Source organism: Anser anser (genome assembly GCF_964211835.1).
Source record: "Anser anser genome assembly, chromosome: 7".
NCBI classification, from domain to species: Eukaryota; Metazoa; Chordata; class Aves; order Anseriformes; family Anatidae; genus Anser; species Anser anser.
Window position 1 is genome coordinate 17,886,302 of NC_139727.1, and position 17,274 is coordinate 17,903,575.

The 17,274-nt window shown below is 40.0% G+C and overlaps 1 protein-coding gene across 7 annotated transcripts in view; it reads left to right on the top strand.

Annotated features, from left to right (window-relative positions):
• LOC310902572 (uncharacterized protein) overlaps window positions 1–17,274 on the top strand; it is an 881,556-nt gene that overhangs the window by 325,854 nt on the left and 538,428 nt on the right. For 2 of the 7 annotated variants that reach the window (XR_014586777.1, XR_014586779.1), the window contains one exon: window positions 61–17,238. The exons of 4 other annotated variants lie outside the window; for them this stretch is intronic. The gene's annotated coding sequence lies outside the window, so the exon portion shown is untranslated. Of the gene's footprint in view, window positions 1–60; window positions 17,239–17,274 lie in introns of those variants that run through there. One more of the 7 variants, XR_014586778.1, reaches the window with a different exon arrangement.

Sequence of the window (17,274 nt, forward strand, 5' to 3'; positions counted from 1 at the left end):
TACCTATTTTTTAAATGTTTTAAACTACTGTTTCTCTCTTACTTATGTCCTCTCCCCCAGGAAACACTCTGAGATGCTGCAGTGCTAACCATCTTCGTACGGTCTGTCCTTGTGCTTCAAGACACCTTTGGAAGCCCAAGTTAAATGGGTCAGTTAATGTGAAGTCATGTACTAAACAGTGCCATCATATTCTTAGTGTGATGCAAAACCAAATACATGCACTGCAGTCTTTGTATGGCTTTTGGAGTAATGACACAAAAGAAGAAACATAACAATTAAAAATAAAGTCATGTACAAGATGCAGTAAATTTGCAATATCCTTATAGTCGCTGGAAGAAATCAGAGTCGATCTTTCTGAAGAGCAGTGAAGCCTCAGTTTACATCTCTGTTTACGTAAGGATTATAAATTGGCCAGGCTTATGTTTTGTTTTAATAGTTTTGAAGTACTGTTCAGACATAGTTTTTGAGAATATTTGATTTTTTCTCATTCTTGAGTGTGTATGAATCTAGTGTCAGTCAGATCTCCACCCATATAGGAGACAAAATATTTCAGATATGCAAAAATTAATTATTAACAATGTTTTGTAATTTATAAAAGATCTTTTGAATATTTTAATCCAGCCTTATTATGCTTGATTGCTACAAGCCCCCCCTAGCATATATTTGTGTGCAGTTCCTTTTATGTAGAAAAGAGAAAAAAAAAAAAGTAGAATTTCAGGCTACCCAAGGTAACATTTTCTTAATTTGGATTTTCTAAACAGAGGGAACTCAGCTGCCTTCTAAGGTACCAGTGTTTGTTTTTGTGACATCCAAGTCAGAGGTCAGAGTCAGACTGTAAAATAAGCAGATATGTTTTGCTTATTGGTATATAAAAGAAAACTTGGGAATCTGAATAGAAAATTAAACTACAGCTACATGTCTTACTGAACCCTGTGAAACTCAGAGTTGAATTAGGCATTCTTTTTGGCTACTTAGTTCTTTTTCATCCTTGGCTCTGTTAGGAGGAAAGGGATTTTACCTTCTCTTGAAATAAGTGACTCCCACTGCCTTATTTCTTACTGTTCCCTCCCTTACAGTAAGTTTGTGTAAGCTGATTTATTCTGTCATATTGCTAACGAATGCGCTGCCCACCAGGAGAAGACATTTTATACGGTGTTTTCAAGCAGCCGCATCCGAGCTGCATTTGGAAGGTAAGGCTAGAATACAAAGTAGTTTAAGGAAAGCATGGTAAAAAGACGCTGGTAGTCTGTCAAATGACTTCATAAAAATGACAGAAAATATTACCAGAGGAGTAAGTTAAAAGGTATCATTTATTTTTAATGGGCACAACTGTTTACTGTGCAAAATCGGAACTTAATGAACATATCTGAAGGAATTCCTGTCTTGTTCTCAAATTAAGGAACCGTGCACTTTAAAATAATAGTTAAAGTTTTTCATTAGTATACATAGATGTGAAGCAGTTGTTTATTATTCATAAAATAACACATGATTTTCTGTATCGTTAATGTTAGGTGAGTCCTGTCTTCTCACCAGTGCAGCTCCTCAAATACTTCTGAACTGTTGAGCAGATTTTCAAGCAAGCCTTGAGCCCAAACTCTTACATCCATGTTACGACACCTCTCTTGGCAAACCTGGATATCTAGTTAGGAAGCCTGCTGCTTGCTTGGGTTTTGTGTTAGGTAGCCTTAAGCTTCAGAATTCTTTGCAGTTTTCTTGGGCTCAGTTTTCGGTTTTTATGGCTTCTTGCTTTCAACTTCTGACTCTTTCCCTGATTTCTTGATGATGGAGTTGCGGCACGTCATTAACTGTGAGATGTTTGGGTGTAAGTGCTCAAAGTGATGGATTTTATTATGGTGCTGTTGCAGCCATGTTGCAGTGGCTGTTTTTAATATGTTATTGATACTCTAAAACATAATTTATAATATCATTGTGCACTGGGAGAACATCAGTGAATGGCAGCGTAGGTGAAGATGATTTCTGAAGCAATAATCCCACAGCAAGTTGGTCTCTCCAAGTATCTCTTTGGTTGAGCATGTGCACTCTTTTATTTTGAGCCATTAACTTTGTAGGAAGGATTTGCTGTTGTAAATAGAGGATAATTTCACAACTGCTAATTAATTCCCATATCTGAAGAAATCACATGGGTAGAGCTTTACATGGAAAATGTTTGTTGTTATTTCAGATTTACCTAAATGAATTTTTTGTGGCAGTCAAGCATCAGACATTGCAGCTACCCGGGTCTGTTTGTTTAAAGTGGTTCACGCACTGTTTCCTCCTTTGTGTGCTTTGAAAAATAAAATAAAAATAAAACTGAAAAATTAGTGTCATTTCCAGCCTACAGCCTCTGTAGGCAATTCCAAACATAGAGTTACGTTATGCCACCATATATCTAAGCTTACTGTCCTAGGAAATGAGCAGTTTCCTTTCCAATTTTCTGTTCTCACAGACAAATTTCTGAACAACTTCCTTGCCAGGATAAAGGTTCAAGGGAGTCTGGCATGTCCCCTGGGGTGAGTGCATGTGATGTGCTGCTTCCAGAGGGAGATCTCAAACCTGGCAGAGGACCGGAGGGGAGCCAGGTAGCAACCTGGGTCTGGACAGTGAAAACATCATAAAACAAGCATGTTGAAATAGTGATTTTAGCAGCCAAATTAAGGCATTGGAGGTCTTGGTTCACCTGTTGAAAAGTAAAAACAAGGTTGAACATTGTTATTTACATGCACGTGTTTGTAAATAAGGACAAAGAGAAGCTCTGCAGCCTGAGATTACCCAGAGGAAATTAAAGTTAATCTGCGTCTCTCTTTTTTTTTTTTTTTTAATCAGTTCTCTGCCTATAGTTTTTCCCTTCAGAGGAGATATCTCCCGAAGGGCCAATAGCCTTAAAAGTCTCTGTGCCTGTACATGAAAGGCAAAGGGAATGGGATATTACAGACTCTGCAGCTTGAGCTAGAAAGAAAAAAAAATCCACCAGACTTCAGCAGTAAGAGTGCTTGCAGGCTGTGTTGTTGGCCAGCCACTTAGTATACAGAGGGCCAGGCAGGATAATTTCATGTGCTCAGATTTGATTGTATCTTCTGTCTGGTATTGTTAAAAGCCAAACGCATTACATAGGTTTTAACACACATCCTGACGTGCTCACGCTAAGGGCAATAGGATAGCTCACCCCAGCTTTCATGTCAGGGTGCATTCCCAATCTTTTACAAACACTAGCATGGGTCCTGAGACTCATCTCTGTAAACAGGGTGCTTAAAATGTCATGAATTACAATAACTCCTGCAAGTATGTCAGACAGTGACTTCATGAAAGTACATAATAAACTAAGCAGGTGAATGTCACTGTTAACGTTGCTTTTCTGTAAAATCACAGAAGCAAAAGGCTGTCATTACTCAGAGAGCTGGCTCATTCAGCTCAGGTTCAGATGTCTTCTTCAGGCTTTTCCTCTTTGTTTATAAGGCTGCCTTATGATTACATCGTGACTCTTCACAGAGTCAGAGCACTTTGCACCACTGCTCCCCATTACAGTGCGTAGGTGAATATACACCTACCTATGGGCTTATACAGAGTTATAAGCCATGCTGCTACTCTTTCTTAACTTCTCCCCCCACATTGGTTAGTAAGCACCGTATTTGCAGCTTGTGCTTTTTTTTTCATTATTTATTATTATTTTCCATCCTAAAACTCTGTTCCGGCAGCTTTCTTGGTAGATTGAGAAATAGTGAAGTTACAGCTCAGTTCTCGGTGGCTTAAAAGGAAAAGAAAAGCCCCTAAATAATAGTTGGAAGCAATTTCAAGAAATCTCTTGGATTTCTAATTAGCTTGTGTCCTTTAAAAAGCTGCCCTCGGAAGGCTAAAACCAAACCATATAAAAGGAAAGCATTCTTGTGAACCTTCAGTCCTCCAAAAGAAAGGAGCCTTCACTCCATCTAAATTGCAAATCCTGACCCACTGCTCTTGTTTTCTTTGTGCTTCTATGCGTAATTATGAAATATTAATTATAATTTTTACCCAGCAACAGTACAACTCACTTCAAAAGTAATGAAATAAAATATCTTTATTGCAAACAAGCAAAACATTCCTTGATGATTGATCTCCTGTTGTAAATTTACTGCTTGGTAAAAATGTCAAGACTATTCCAGGGTGAGCCAAAAATCTGGAAATGACATAATTTTTCACAGAATGGAAATTCTCTTTTGTGACAAGCTCTTGTCTTCAGATACAGAATCTTTAAAGAAAAGAAAAAAGGAAAGAGCACTGAAAGAAAAGCATGGATTGCATTGCATTTATTGTAGTGTCTCAGGGTTTTTGTTAATATATGAAATCTAGTTAATTATAGGCAAGTGACACTTGGGATTGGATGGGTTTTCCATATGTTCTATGTATTGCTTGCAAGAAAAATGTTGTGCAAATATATCATCAACTTTGGCATCAGATCATCTTCGCTGATGTTTAGAAATAAACTAATCTTGATTTTAGTGATAGGAATAGAAAGATGCATTTGCCATACTGGAAACAGCTCTCAAATTGGAGCATATACTTGCTTGTATGAGCAGTGGGATAAAAAACAAACTGGGAAAGTGAACCTTTCTGAAGAGTTGGGGGAAACTGCTCGCAGCTGCAGCCCTGCAGTTTTTCTGCAGTTCCGTGGCCCACTGATGTTCTTCCAGAGGAAGGACATTTTAATTGCCACGTATTATTTTTTCTTCCCATCACCTCTCCAAAGGAAGCTGCTGCTTTGCCAAGGAATTCAGGTTGTCTTTTCAGAAGGCGTTTTTCATTTTTTTGCTACGATGATTCTTCAACTGCCCATTAACCAATACTATTTCTCCTGGTGCTAGTGGGTAAGTGCCTCTGGCTTGTGGTACTAGATCAGGTGCCAGCGTGCTTAAGCAAATAAGCTTCAAGGGATCTTAGCTGAGCTGCAAAAAAACAACTCAAGCGTTTACATCTGTGTCACAGTTGATCTGCAAATATTAATTTGGATAATAAGGGGAATATATGCATGGAGCACTAGTCATCAGCTGTCACATTTAATTATATTGGTGAAATACCAGTGTGAGTACAGTATTTTTTTAAATTTTATTTTTCTGAGAAGCAATCCATATCTCCAAGTGAGAGTCTTCCTTCCAGTTTGACCTTCTTCTGTTACTTTGAGAAACTCACCACAAAATTTCTGACACATGAACAAGAAAATCGTAGCAAAAATCGTAACAAAACAAATGTTTTGTTAGGAAGAGGAGTATCACTGAAGGTATTGGCCAAGTTAAGGAGCTGAGTGGGTGACATTAGATCTCTAAATGCCCTTTGATATAATTCTGAAATGACTATTTTTTACCCTCTCTGTATTTTTCCGTATTATTTTCTATTTCTATGCACAGTGTGAAGGGTATTGCTAGTCTTTTCGCTTGTAGTGAATGTATGTAGTGTGTTCACTACAGGGCAATGCATTTAAATTGTTAGAATAGGTGCAAGACCATAGTGGGTTTATACCAGGTCCCTTACCCAAGCTCCCTGAGTCTGTAAGAAACAGTTTGAGAGAAAACTGTCCTTTATTTCTGGGTTTTCTTCTTGGAAAGTAAACAAAACAAAACAAAACAAGCCAACTTTAAACATTTATTTTTTTTTAGAGTGGGCCTTTCCTTGGAAAAAGAATTCCCTTCATTTTTGCAGTGGGGGAGTTCCGTTTCCACGTGCTGGCAGTGGCAACGTGTCTGACTGTAGAGGGGAATGAGTCGGGAAGATGAGAGATGCTTCATACACTGCATGCACAGCCGAACCCCTGAGACTGTCTGTAACAAGAATACAGCGCTCAAGTACTGCCAGCACTTGGCGTGGCTCTTTATACAAGAGACAAACACTGACAAAACTGATGTTTTCTTGAAAACGGAAGTTAACCTATGCGTTATTAAATATATCCTAGAAGTCTTCATCAGCTTGCCATTATTCAACTTTTTAAAAAATCTGGCAGTGTATTTTATTCTTTTAACTTGTTATTCAAAGGTAGAAGAAATTAAAGCCTAGGACTAAAAGTATTACTTATCTCAGTATTTCCACAGCTTCCCAAGAGGCACTGGTTTAACACGTGCTCCGAGTGCTTAGCATTGCTTCAGAAGTCGGTGAGGTGCTGAAAAAGAGAATACCAATTTCACTTACAATACTAGTTGCTGGTTTATTGTAGGTGATAATATTTACTTGCTACCCTGTCCTTCCAGGGACTACTCTGAACCCTGCTGCCGTAGGTTTTGGCAGAAACATGGGGTGTTCTTGAAAAGTCTTCCATGATTCATACCAGGAGCTAATGACAAATACAGTCTCAATATTTCTTTTTTTTTTTTTTTTTTTTTTCCTTTCAGAAGGACATTCATTTTTGGAAAAGTACTTTTCCTATTGGCAGCTAGGCAAAACTGCTTCTCCTTCCATAGGTCTTTTGACATGTGTAGGACAACAAACGGACATAAAGTAGCCTAGTAAGCACACGTGAAAGATCTCTTGTAGTTCCTATAGCCGCAAAAAGGCGATTACCTTTGTTCGATTACATAAAAGATATGTTTTAAAGCCAACAGTTTGTGAGTCTTTTGATAGCCAGACAGAAAACTTTTGTCTCTTTTGGGACAAAAAGACAAAAAACGTGTTTGCTATCATTAATTGTGTGTGAAACAATGGGCTATGAAAAACTAGTGAAAAATTTTGGGAACTGTCTGCTAAATTTCTTGTTTATCACTTAGTCTTCAAATGTGTAATAGATTTGTAGAGCTACAGGAAAATGTGTATGGAAAGGACCACCGAGCATGTAGTCAATCAACTTGGGGCTTGTTGCCAAACTAATGCTTAAAAAAAGGTAAAAAATAAAAAGGAGAGGGGTTGGTGTGTGGTGACTGTGGGGCATGGTCTTTCAAATCTGAGGAGGAGCAGTAAAAGCCACCATAAAGCTAAGCAGAAAGAACATGCAGAGTGTGATGACTGAAACCAGGAGTAAAAATCCAAGACTGTAGGCAAAGGAGGTAGTTTTGCTATTCTTAATATTAGTAAGTTGGCAGTTTGTTTGTTGTGTTTCGTTTTTCTAGCATCTAATTCCAGTCTTTTGCAACTGCATTTTGGCCCTTTCCTGTTTGTCCCATCCATCATGGGCATGGGGAACAGGTTTTCCTTTTCCTCATAGCAACAGCCTGTTACTTAAGGGGAAGTGGTTGCAAATGTCCTCTCCTTGCTCTTCAAGCTAACCAGACCCCTTTCTTTCACCTTTCTGGTCTTCCAGTCACTCTTGTGCATATATTGCTCATGGACACGTCATTCAACCAGAAGTAATCCTATAGCTGTATACATGGCATATACACAGGCTGTAGAGTTATATGCAATGATTTCTAGAGCAGGAGATTATATAGAGTCATGGCTCGTGCGTTTGTTTTTGAATCACTGACATGAAGGACAATTTGACATCATACCGTTTCCCCAAATACAAACATACTTACGGGCCTTCTTTTCATCTTACAGCATGTGCACGTACCTGTTGATGTACTTCTTAATGCCTTCCTACTGAAGGAGAAGTCATTAATTCACACTGCTGTTGGAGCAGTGTCCCTAATAACATCGGTAATACGATGGCATTCTAGAACCTAAGTTTGACGTTGGCTCTGTGATATGTAGGACCATTACTCTGAAATATGATGATGCTTTTGTATAAAGTCACCCTGATGACTGGTCACTGAAGTTCCGCGGAGAGGAGTCTCTGAAGGAAAATGTGATTTTTCAGAAGTGCAGGAACATGTCATTGTTTCACCGAAGGAGTACAGTTGTACCTTATACAATTTTAATTTCTGTTCTGAGGATGTTAATTGCTTGTTGAGCTGTGTCCAGCACTGAATTTTTATGCGTACATAAATATTCTGGAAATGCCAATGTAGCTGAGACACTGCTGGAACCTTTTAATGGGTATCCATCTAATAACAACTTCCTGGGAAGGAAGTGCTTTCAGAAACTTGCCAGGGTCTGTTTAGCAGGAACAGTTTGGTAATGTGGAGCAATTGGTGAGGCAGACAAATTAACAATGTGCACGACTTTGTATTTGCATGCTAAGTGTATGCCAACATTAAAATCCCTTAACAATAAGGCTGTTTTTTTCACCTCCATAAAGCCAGTTAGTACACACACTGTTCTGTACTGAACTCTCTGAGTTCCAAGTCATTTTTATACTTAATGTTGAATGCTTATCATATTTAAAAGACCTGAACATTTCTGATAATTTGGTGCCAGAAGAATCAGGAAGTGTCGGATGCTGCTCAAAACTTTTAAGTTCTGGAGCATAGAAATATTGTGCAATACAAGAAGTCTTTCCTTACCGGTGCTTTCACTGGTGCCTTGCAGCAGAGCTCTCCCTGCAGTGCCAGGTTTTATGAGAACTTCTTGGGCAGTGTTGCCCTTGACACAACACTGTGCTGCCCTATGGCAGAGTCTGTGCTTGGAGATGCTGCAGCTGCTGGGCTTTTGGAGATTCCTCCTGCCACGAATAAACAGAATTAGACATGTCCCCTTGAGGGCTGACTTGGCCCCTTTACCATATCATGTTTGCAGTGGGGGAGTGGAATTTTGCTCTTGAATATTACACAACATCGGTGGCTGAGCGAGCCTCAGCACGGGGAAATGCTTCACCTGCACTAGCTGAGTGCCTCCCTTGTCTTGAAAGGATTCCCCCTTCCAGGAGCCTTTGTTTCTTTGCTGAATACAGCAAAGCCATCTGCAGTCGTGGAGCTGAACCCTGCCCCTGCTGTCTGACAGAGGGGGTTCGTGTGTGTTCTGTTACAGGTCCTCCGGTGATAAAATTACAAGATAAGAACAGCTCTCCGAATCCTCTGCTGTTACAAGTCAGGGTGCCCCGCTGACGTGCACAGAGCATCAAGTCTGGGCTTTTTTGCCACCTTAACATCAGACTGTGATTATTTCTATCAGTTTCAGGAACTCTGTCTTCTTCTTATGGCTCGTAGCGTTTTACCTGCTCCTAATTTAAATGCTTTTAGAAAGATACAGTCCCTGAAGACCACTTTCCCCCTCTATATTATAACTGGATTAAAAACCAAGTCAGAGCAGCCTCCCTCCACCTTTTTTCCCCAGTCAAAGTGAAGCTCAAACCATAGTGCATCCCTAACAAGGCTTTTACAGCTTAGAGCAACGTTTTTTCATATTTCTCTATGGTCTTCTCTAGAATTCATAGATAGTAACATAAATTCTTCCCTTCTGCTGGCATTTCTGGTTAAGCGTTTGAGCTCTACAGATTTTGTAAGTAACATTCACCTCATGGAAGTATGTTCAGCCCTACTGCTAAAAGTTATGTATGTTTAGGTTTTTGCTGCTCACAAGGTGTTTTAACATTTTTGGACAGGCTATTTCTTCTGTCAGAGTTATGAAGTCAGTGGCATATGTCCTGTCACACTGGAAGTAAGAGAGGAGATAATTCACTTACAAAAGGATTTGCAGGGATTTGAAAAAAATAATTAAAAATTGGTGCATATTCACCCATCTTATTCAGTTTATTTTATTAATTGAAACCAGCACCGTCTGGTAAATCCAAAGAGAACAGGAAACATTGTGCTCAGAATCAGCATGGTATTTTCAGTGGTAAAACAGTGGTGGGAAGTCCTAAAGAACATTATGGATTTTGTGGTACTGAACGTGCAGCAAATATCTAACAGTCTTCTAGAGGTGTGTATCATCAGTAGATACATGGAAGGAGGAAGCATATTTAAATTGTTGAATCACATTTGAAACTGAGATGAGGCATGCTAATGCCATTACACACATCCACCCACCTTTACACGTACATACACTTTAAATCCGAAGAACATCCTGGTTGTTGCTCTTGTAGCCAGAGAAAAGCATTTTATATCTGATATGTGTCCAGATAATACCTTGAACCAAAACCCTCCCTTTAGATACCTTCTGGAGCTGAGCCTTTCCATTACTCCTATAATCCTTGCACGTGCTCAGTATACATTTCTTCCTTTCTCTTCCTAGAACACTAATAATGATGTTACAAGTATTGTAACAAAAATTATCCTTATCTGTCTGACTTTGTAAGCTGATTTTCCACTTCTTTGAGGGCTCTTGAAACACAAAGCTTGGGAGGTTTGCTTTTGGGCAATTTAAGTGTGGGGTCATAAAAGGAAAAATGCTGATTTTTGCAGCCCCATTGTTTGCAGCAGCTGCATTTAACTCTCAGTTTACCTTTCTCACTAAGTAGGTTTTATAAACATTGAAAAGATATCTCTAATGTTTACTCAAATAAAACAACAATGGGCAGCTGTTCAGCTGAAGTAAATTGGCACACTTTTATTGACATGGGTCTATTTTACCCCGTATGAGTGTTCAGCTCCAATAATTAGCTTAAACAGTGTTTAAGCACTTGGATTCAGTTTCCTTGGGGAAAAACTGAATTCCTGTTAGATGAAATGTTAGTGGCAAAAGTGTTCCAAAGATTATGAATATGAAATTGAGTCCACTTAAATAGACATTTCATAAATTCCTTATGTAAATTATATCTATCTGCTAAGGGAATAGATAAAATACTATGTGACCCTGAAGACTGTGCAGATGGTATGTTACAAAGAGCAAGTAGTTCTGGTCAAAAAAAACTGCGATCAGAACATATGTTGAGTTATGTTCTTGTAAAATTGTGACTAACAAGCCTAATGAGAAAACTTGCAAGCAGCTGGTGGACGTAGCACGTCTCCAAGATGGTCAGATCAATCACTCATCCCGACTGGGAGTTTGTCTGGAGAACATTTCTTCGGGGGATCTTAAAATGTAGAGGTAGTGCTGATAAATGCTGCTTCGCATACCACTGGAAGTGAAATGCGGAAAAAAAGGGAAGGAGCAGCCACTGAGCTGGAGTATCACAGTACTTGATAAGGACAGGCTATAGAAAATGCAGTATTCCATTTGGAATATAAATGCATGCAGATTAAATGTATTAGATGTAATATCTTCTTTGTCAGCCTAAGAATTAGTAAATGTACAGCATGTCACAGCCTCTCCTCAAACTCATGAAGCTCTACAGGGAGATACTTTGTGACGTTCCAGCACCTCGCAGCAACCACCGGAAAATCAAACCATTCACTCCAACTTCAGCCATTTAAATTAGACTCTGAAGTGAAATAGGTTAATAAGCACTAGAAATACATCAAATACGGCAGGAGATTTAGAAACACATTATACAGAGCTCTAGAAAATATAGCGCTGATTCAGAATAGGGAAGTAATCCTATCAGACAAAATGATGTGCAGATATTGTCCATCTGACTTGGGCTTTCTTGGCCTCCCCAGGAAAAAGGACAGCACTAAGCACCTTTAAGAATGGAAATACTAACGATATGTTAATTTTGTTCTGGAAGGGACAGGGGACCTGTGAGACTTAGCTGCACTTGGAGTGTGCTTCATGGCAGTCACGTACTTTCATTCAGCTATTGCTGAACTAATCACATAACTTCTTTGTTAAAACAGCGTCTCTTAACAGGACATTTCATTCTGTTTTGAATTCTCTAAGTAACATTCAACACATCTGTATTAAACGGTATTTTTAGTGTTTACTTCCACTCATCAAAAAAAATGTTCCTACTGGTGGCAATTAGTTTCACCCTCCAACAGCTGGGTCTTTTTCTGCTGTTTTTAAGTGGAAAGCTACCTAACATCAGAAGTAATTTTCCAATGTAATCTGTTGTAAACCATAATCAAGTCACCTCTTTGACCAGTCCCGAAATAGACTGAGCTTGACAGGAGTTTTACTGTTATGTGTACGAGACTTGTTTCCACACATCTTTTTTCAAAACACTTTCCAGTTTTCCTTACTGTAGTGCCCAGTGAAAGTACAGTGCTTCATTAATAGTCTCTTCATTAATACTGTTAGCAGAAGTCATAGACCTTCTTACAGCACTCTGATGTTCCTCTGGTTGTACTTTAAATAATGTTAGCTTGAGCATTATTCTAAGAGGTAATTACCGATCCCACACCTGGCATGACTTGTAAGTACTTGTTGGGTTATGTTTTCTGTTTTGTCACCATTGTCTTGTGTGGTCTATGGTCTTTCTTTCATTAGCACCAATTAAGTTAATCAATTCCTACTACTCATTTAAGTCATGGTATTTGGCCTCTCAGTTTTCTTCATGATTGCTTTCTGCTCTGTACAACTGGCTTTTCCAGAGAGTTATGGGTCAGATTAGTAACAACAACAAAATTAGGAACATGAGAGAGCAAGCTAAATATATTTGTGGCTTTGTGTTTTAGTGTGTGTGAGACCAACAGGGACGTGCTACTGCTGAGTCAGATGGGGTTGAGGTATCTCATAGAGTACAGTTAGAAAATTTAGGCAACAATGTAGCGTAGCCAGAATAATTACCAAAAAAATTAGCAAAAGAATAGAAGAAAAAGTCTCTTTAAACTCTCCTTGAGAACAGAGAGAGCACTGTCCGCAGCACAGGAGCTGGGAAATGTTTTATGACATGAGGTGTTTTATGTTGGTTTGAAAGATGAAATGGAAGTGACGGTGGAGAAGAAGACCGTAGTGTTTGGGTTAAAAGGGAGTGAGTGCCTCATGGACCAGGTACAGGCTTGGGTCTAATGGCAAAAAAAGAGATTAGAAGTTCCATATTTCGGAGGGCTGTACTCTCATTTCTCCAGCCAGGAATTGCGTGTGGTCTTCTTTCCTTTGACAACTGGCCGACTGGGAAGAGCTTCCACCGTGCCTTCCCACTCTGCCCTCCTTGAGCAAGTCAGGGCAATGTATCGTTCACCTCTGCTATTTCCGATTATCGCAGCCTATTTTGTCATTGTGTAGTTAAGCTGTACATACCTGCTTTTTAAAGTATTTTCCCATTACTGTATCTCTCTAGCCCTTTATCTTTTTGTTATTGTTGCTGCTGTTTCCTGAACTCCATCCAATTTTTCTTTTCTTTTTTTATTTTTTTTCCTTCCTTATAGTGAGTTGCCAAGGAGTAGTTATTACATCTTCTCAGGGACAGTAGAGAACCCAGAAAGTAAATTGCAGCAGGGAAACAGGTTTCAGTGTTGAGTTCTGCAGATGTATTTCAAATCAGGGTTTATAAAATAGCAGAAAATATTCTGCAAATATCTCTGAAGGAAGAGCTCTAACCCTAGTGATAATTTGCTGAAGAGGAGTTCAAAGTTACTAGTTCTCAGATGTGGGCCTCCCAAGCAGTTAAGCTGAAAAATTGTGACATCTTCGAAGACCAAAAACGTGCTTTGAACAAGCAGGACTAAGAACGGAGTCTGTGAAAAATTGTTACTTTGACGAGAAAGGAAGGTCAGTCAGAGGGGAGCGGTGGATGGGTGGATGGGTGCAATTTCTTCATAGCAAGTGTTGGTCCCTCGTACCCAGAAAACCAGCAGAGGCATGGAGGGGATCATCCAGTCGTGCAGGAGCCACCTGGGGCAGGTGAGTGCTGAGGCTTCTGGAGGCTGCAAGGAGCTGCAGTGTTCTCCATCCCTGGTTCCTGGAGTAGCCCATAGCTTGCAGTACATGAAGGCAGATAATTGCAAAATCTTGCTACAGAGGTGCAGGAGACAGGTAACAATGAGGATTGTGTCAGATGAACAGGAGAAAGGCTCAGATAGCAGGATCTAAGTAAGTACTTTGGTTTGGCTGAGCTCTGTATGCGATAGTACAGGGAGCTGAGCACCACTGGCTCTCCTACAGGCAGGGAAACGATGCCAGGAACTGCTCATCAGAAAAATAAATTAACAGGATGGGATGAAGGGGATTTTGGCTGTGCAAAAATAACCCATAGAACCACAGGAAGGTTTGGGTTGGAAGGGCCCTTAAAGTCCCCCCAGCCCCCTGCCATGGGCAGGGTCCCCTGCTCCCAGCCCCATCCAGCCTGGCCTTGGGCACTGCCAGGGATGGGGCACCCACAGCTCCTTGGGGCAGCCTGGGACAGGGCCTCACTGCCCTCAGAGGGAAGCATTTCTTCCTTGTATCTAATCTAAACCTCCCCTCTTTTATTTTAAAGCCATTCCCCCTTGTCCTATCCCTACACATCCTGGTAGAGTCTCTCCACATCTTTCTCGTAGACCCGCTTTATGTCTTGGAAGTCTGCAAGGTTCTCAGATTGCATGGATAATTTCATGCCAGCACTGGAAAAGTTGTTAAGCCATTTCATCTGCAACATCCTTTTCCAGAAGAAATGGGACCTGTTTACTCACAGGTTGCAGACAGATACGAAGATATTTATGTTTTCCTGTTAAAGCAATAAAGTGGGTTTGTATTTTGTAAGAGATTTATATTTTTCAATGAGGGCATTTCCTTCCCAATTAAATCATTATTTGAAAGTAAAGGTGAGGTTAAGAAATTTCAATTCAGAATGGTCTTTGAAACACTTTCTTGGAATACTAAATGGTTGTTTCACCTCATCATGGTCTTCTTAGAGTGAAGATATTAAGTGATATAAAAGGTTTGTAGAAACGTTACTTTTTCACTACATTTTAAAATTGCTTGTTAGCAAAAGAGTCCTTGGAATCATCAGCTTCTCTGCACTGCAGCCTATTATTGCACAGAGAAGTCAGCAGGATCGGATGGACGCGCTGGTCCAGAAAAGCTATTAGACGAAGAAGATAGCTTGATTATATTTCTCAGCTTCAGTACACTTCTGAAAAATGTTGAAAACGGAAGAAAATTGGATGTTTAGATTCTTTACATACACTCCTTAAAGAAAACCAGTAGCTGTACATAGATTTTATCAGCAAAGACAATGGGGAAGGAATGTCTGAAAAGAAACTTTTGATCTGGTCTCTGTAGCACCACTTGTTAGCAGCAAGGTGTTGCCATTTGATGACTATTGGGTGTCCCACGTGAACTAAATCTGAAATAAATCAGAAGGGTCATTGCCGTATCTAGACAGTCTGCATCCACATCATGAAAAGCCTTTGTGGGTGTTCTTTGGATACATGTTAGTCATCAGATGCAGAGCAAGCTTTGAGTGTACCGTTGCCCCAGGCAAAGTGATGTTTGCTTGGCTTCACTCAAGCCCTTTAGCTCTCAGTATACTGGCCATTGCTGATCTGTTCCCAGCACTGGGTCTCCTGCATCACCCTGTGTTCAGCTTTCAAAGCCTCACCTCGTCCATTTGTGCCTACTCCACATCCTTGGCCCCTGTTTTCAAGGCCTCACCGCTATCCACGTCCACGTTCCTCTGCACTGCATCATTAGGCTGGCACCATTACTGGTACATTCTGCACAGAATAACTACTTGCTATTGCTATCCATATCAAAATTATGGTTGTACCATATGATTATACAAAGCTAAGCAAAAAATAAATAGCCACATAGTCATTAAAAAGTTGCTGTTACAGCTAAGCAAATGAAGATAATGCTCCAGGCAGGCCAGGAAAAACTCCAGAGAAGGCAAGCCTCAGTCTTCTATGTCTTCATCTTTCTGTGTCCATCGTTGCAGCCCTTCATCCTAGTACTGGGATCATGATGGGCATTTTCTTCATGCAAAAGTGTTTTGCAGATATTAGTACAGTGCAGCTATATTTTGTAATATTACCTACGTGTATGCTCATGGTGTACACCTATTGGAAGAACAATTTTCAATCACGGTTTCTTTTATAGGGTAGTGGTTGTAAACAGTACAGCTCTGGAGGTTTTCTTGGACAGAGCTATTGTGAGCAGCACAGTGTAAGTGGGAAGTTACTTTGTCAGGAGGTTCCCTGTCCTGCACAGAGCAAACAGTCTCAAATTCAAAACATGGTCAGTCTTTCATCAGCTTCCACCCTTAGGCAGAACATTAATTATATTTATATATTACATCTTGCCAGCCTGATTTAGATGAAAAATTGCATCTTTAACAAGAGGCAAAGCAGCTGGAAACAGAAACCAACATGCAAACATTTTGCCAATCCAGAACAAGTTACAATTTGTTTGCAAATTCTTTGTTTTGCAAAATATATTCATTTTATCTCAGCAGAAAAGAGTGACTCCGTAAGTGTGATGATTTGATTCCCTCCATGAGTCTAGCTGTAGATTTGTTTTCAAGATCTGCCCTAAAAGGCAAGGTGGCTGGAGACGGCTTTAATTATGAATAGCTAGCAGGTAGGAAATAATGAACTTGGATGCCAGTATAATAAAGAGGGCAAAAATCGGATGTTTTTTTCTTTCTGAATGAAAGACTACGTTATGATATTGGCTGGCTCTTTTTTCATAGATAATACTATTAACTCTCACACATAATCACACCTCAGAGGTTCTCTTGCTTTAACTTAAAACTCACCAGACTCAAAAACGGGGATTAGGAATTCAGACCATTGTCTTTATGTAAGCGAGAAAGATAGTGAAAGCTAAGTGATTAAGGAAGCTCTTTTTGAGTTTGTTTTGTATTTTTAACTGTATAATGGAATTACAGAATTCAGGATATACCATACTTGAGCATAACCTGGCTGTACTTGAGAAAGCAATATGGTGTAGTTAGTCACATTAAATATGGGAAAGGAACTGAATATTCCATTACTGGGTTTGTGCTTTCAGGCCCACCTAGATTAGTGATGGAGGAGTCTCCATTCTTTTAAGACAAGTGGAGGCAAAGAGAAGTAGAGAAAGCTGAGTAGGCAAAAAAATCTAGAGCAGGTACCTTAAATGTTTAACTGGGTGGTGGTGATATTATTGTGTCACCAGTGGCTGCTAGTCAAGTTTGTTGTAATATGGAAATCATGAATTGAATGGGACACAAGGGCAATTAACGCTGCTAATTGCATGCAATTTGTAAGGTTTTATGACAGACTTGAAAAATGTTAGAATGGGAAATGGTGCTCTGGAGCTGGGAGGAATACACCATCTGCAGGACACAATGGAAGTGCTAAGTGAACCCAGGGAGGAGCGGGGAACAATTTGGGTCCCCCCAGGAAGGGCAGGAGAGCGCCCTGGTTCCTGCAGGTGCATTTCGTAGTCCAGCCCTCAGCCGCGGGGACTCGCCTCTCCCAAGGGCAGCCGAGGCTTTCCAGCACCTCCTGCCAGGAGTTAGCCCTAATCTGTGCAAAAAGCACTGCTAGACAGGTACCTGTATCCTGAGTGCGGATGCACCTGTATGGATATGAAGGCGTTTTGTATTTAATGGAGCTTATCCTGCTTGCTGATGATGAGAAGTTAGCTCCCTAAGGAATATACTTAAAATCTGCAGCTAAGCGGTGGGCTGAAGGTGGTCTTGCCTGCTTGATTATATATAAAGGCGTACGGCTTGATGACATAGGTAAGCCATTTGTTGTGTAAAGACAGAGAGAGTGA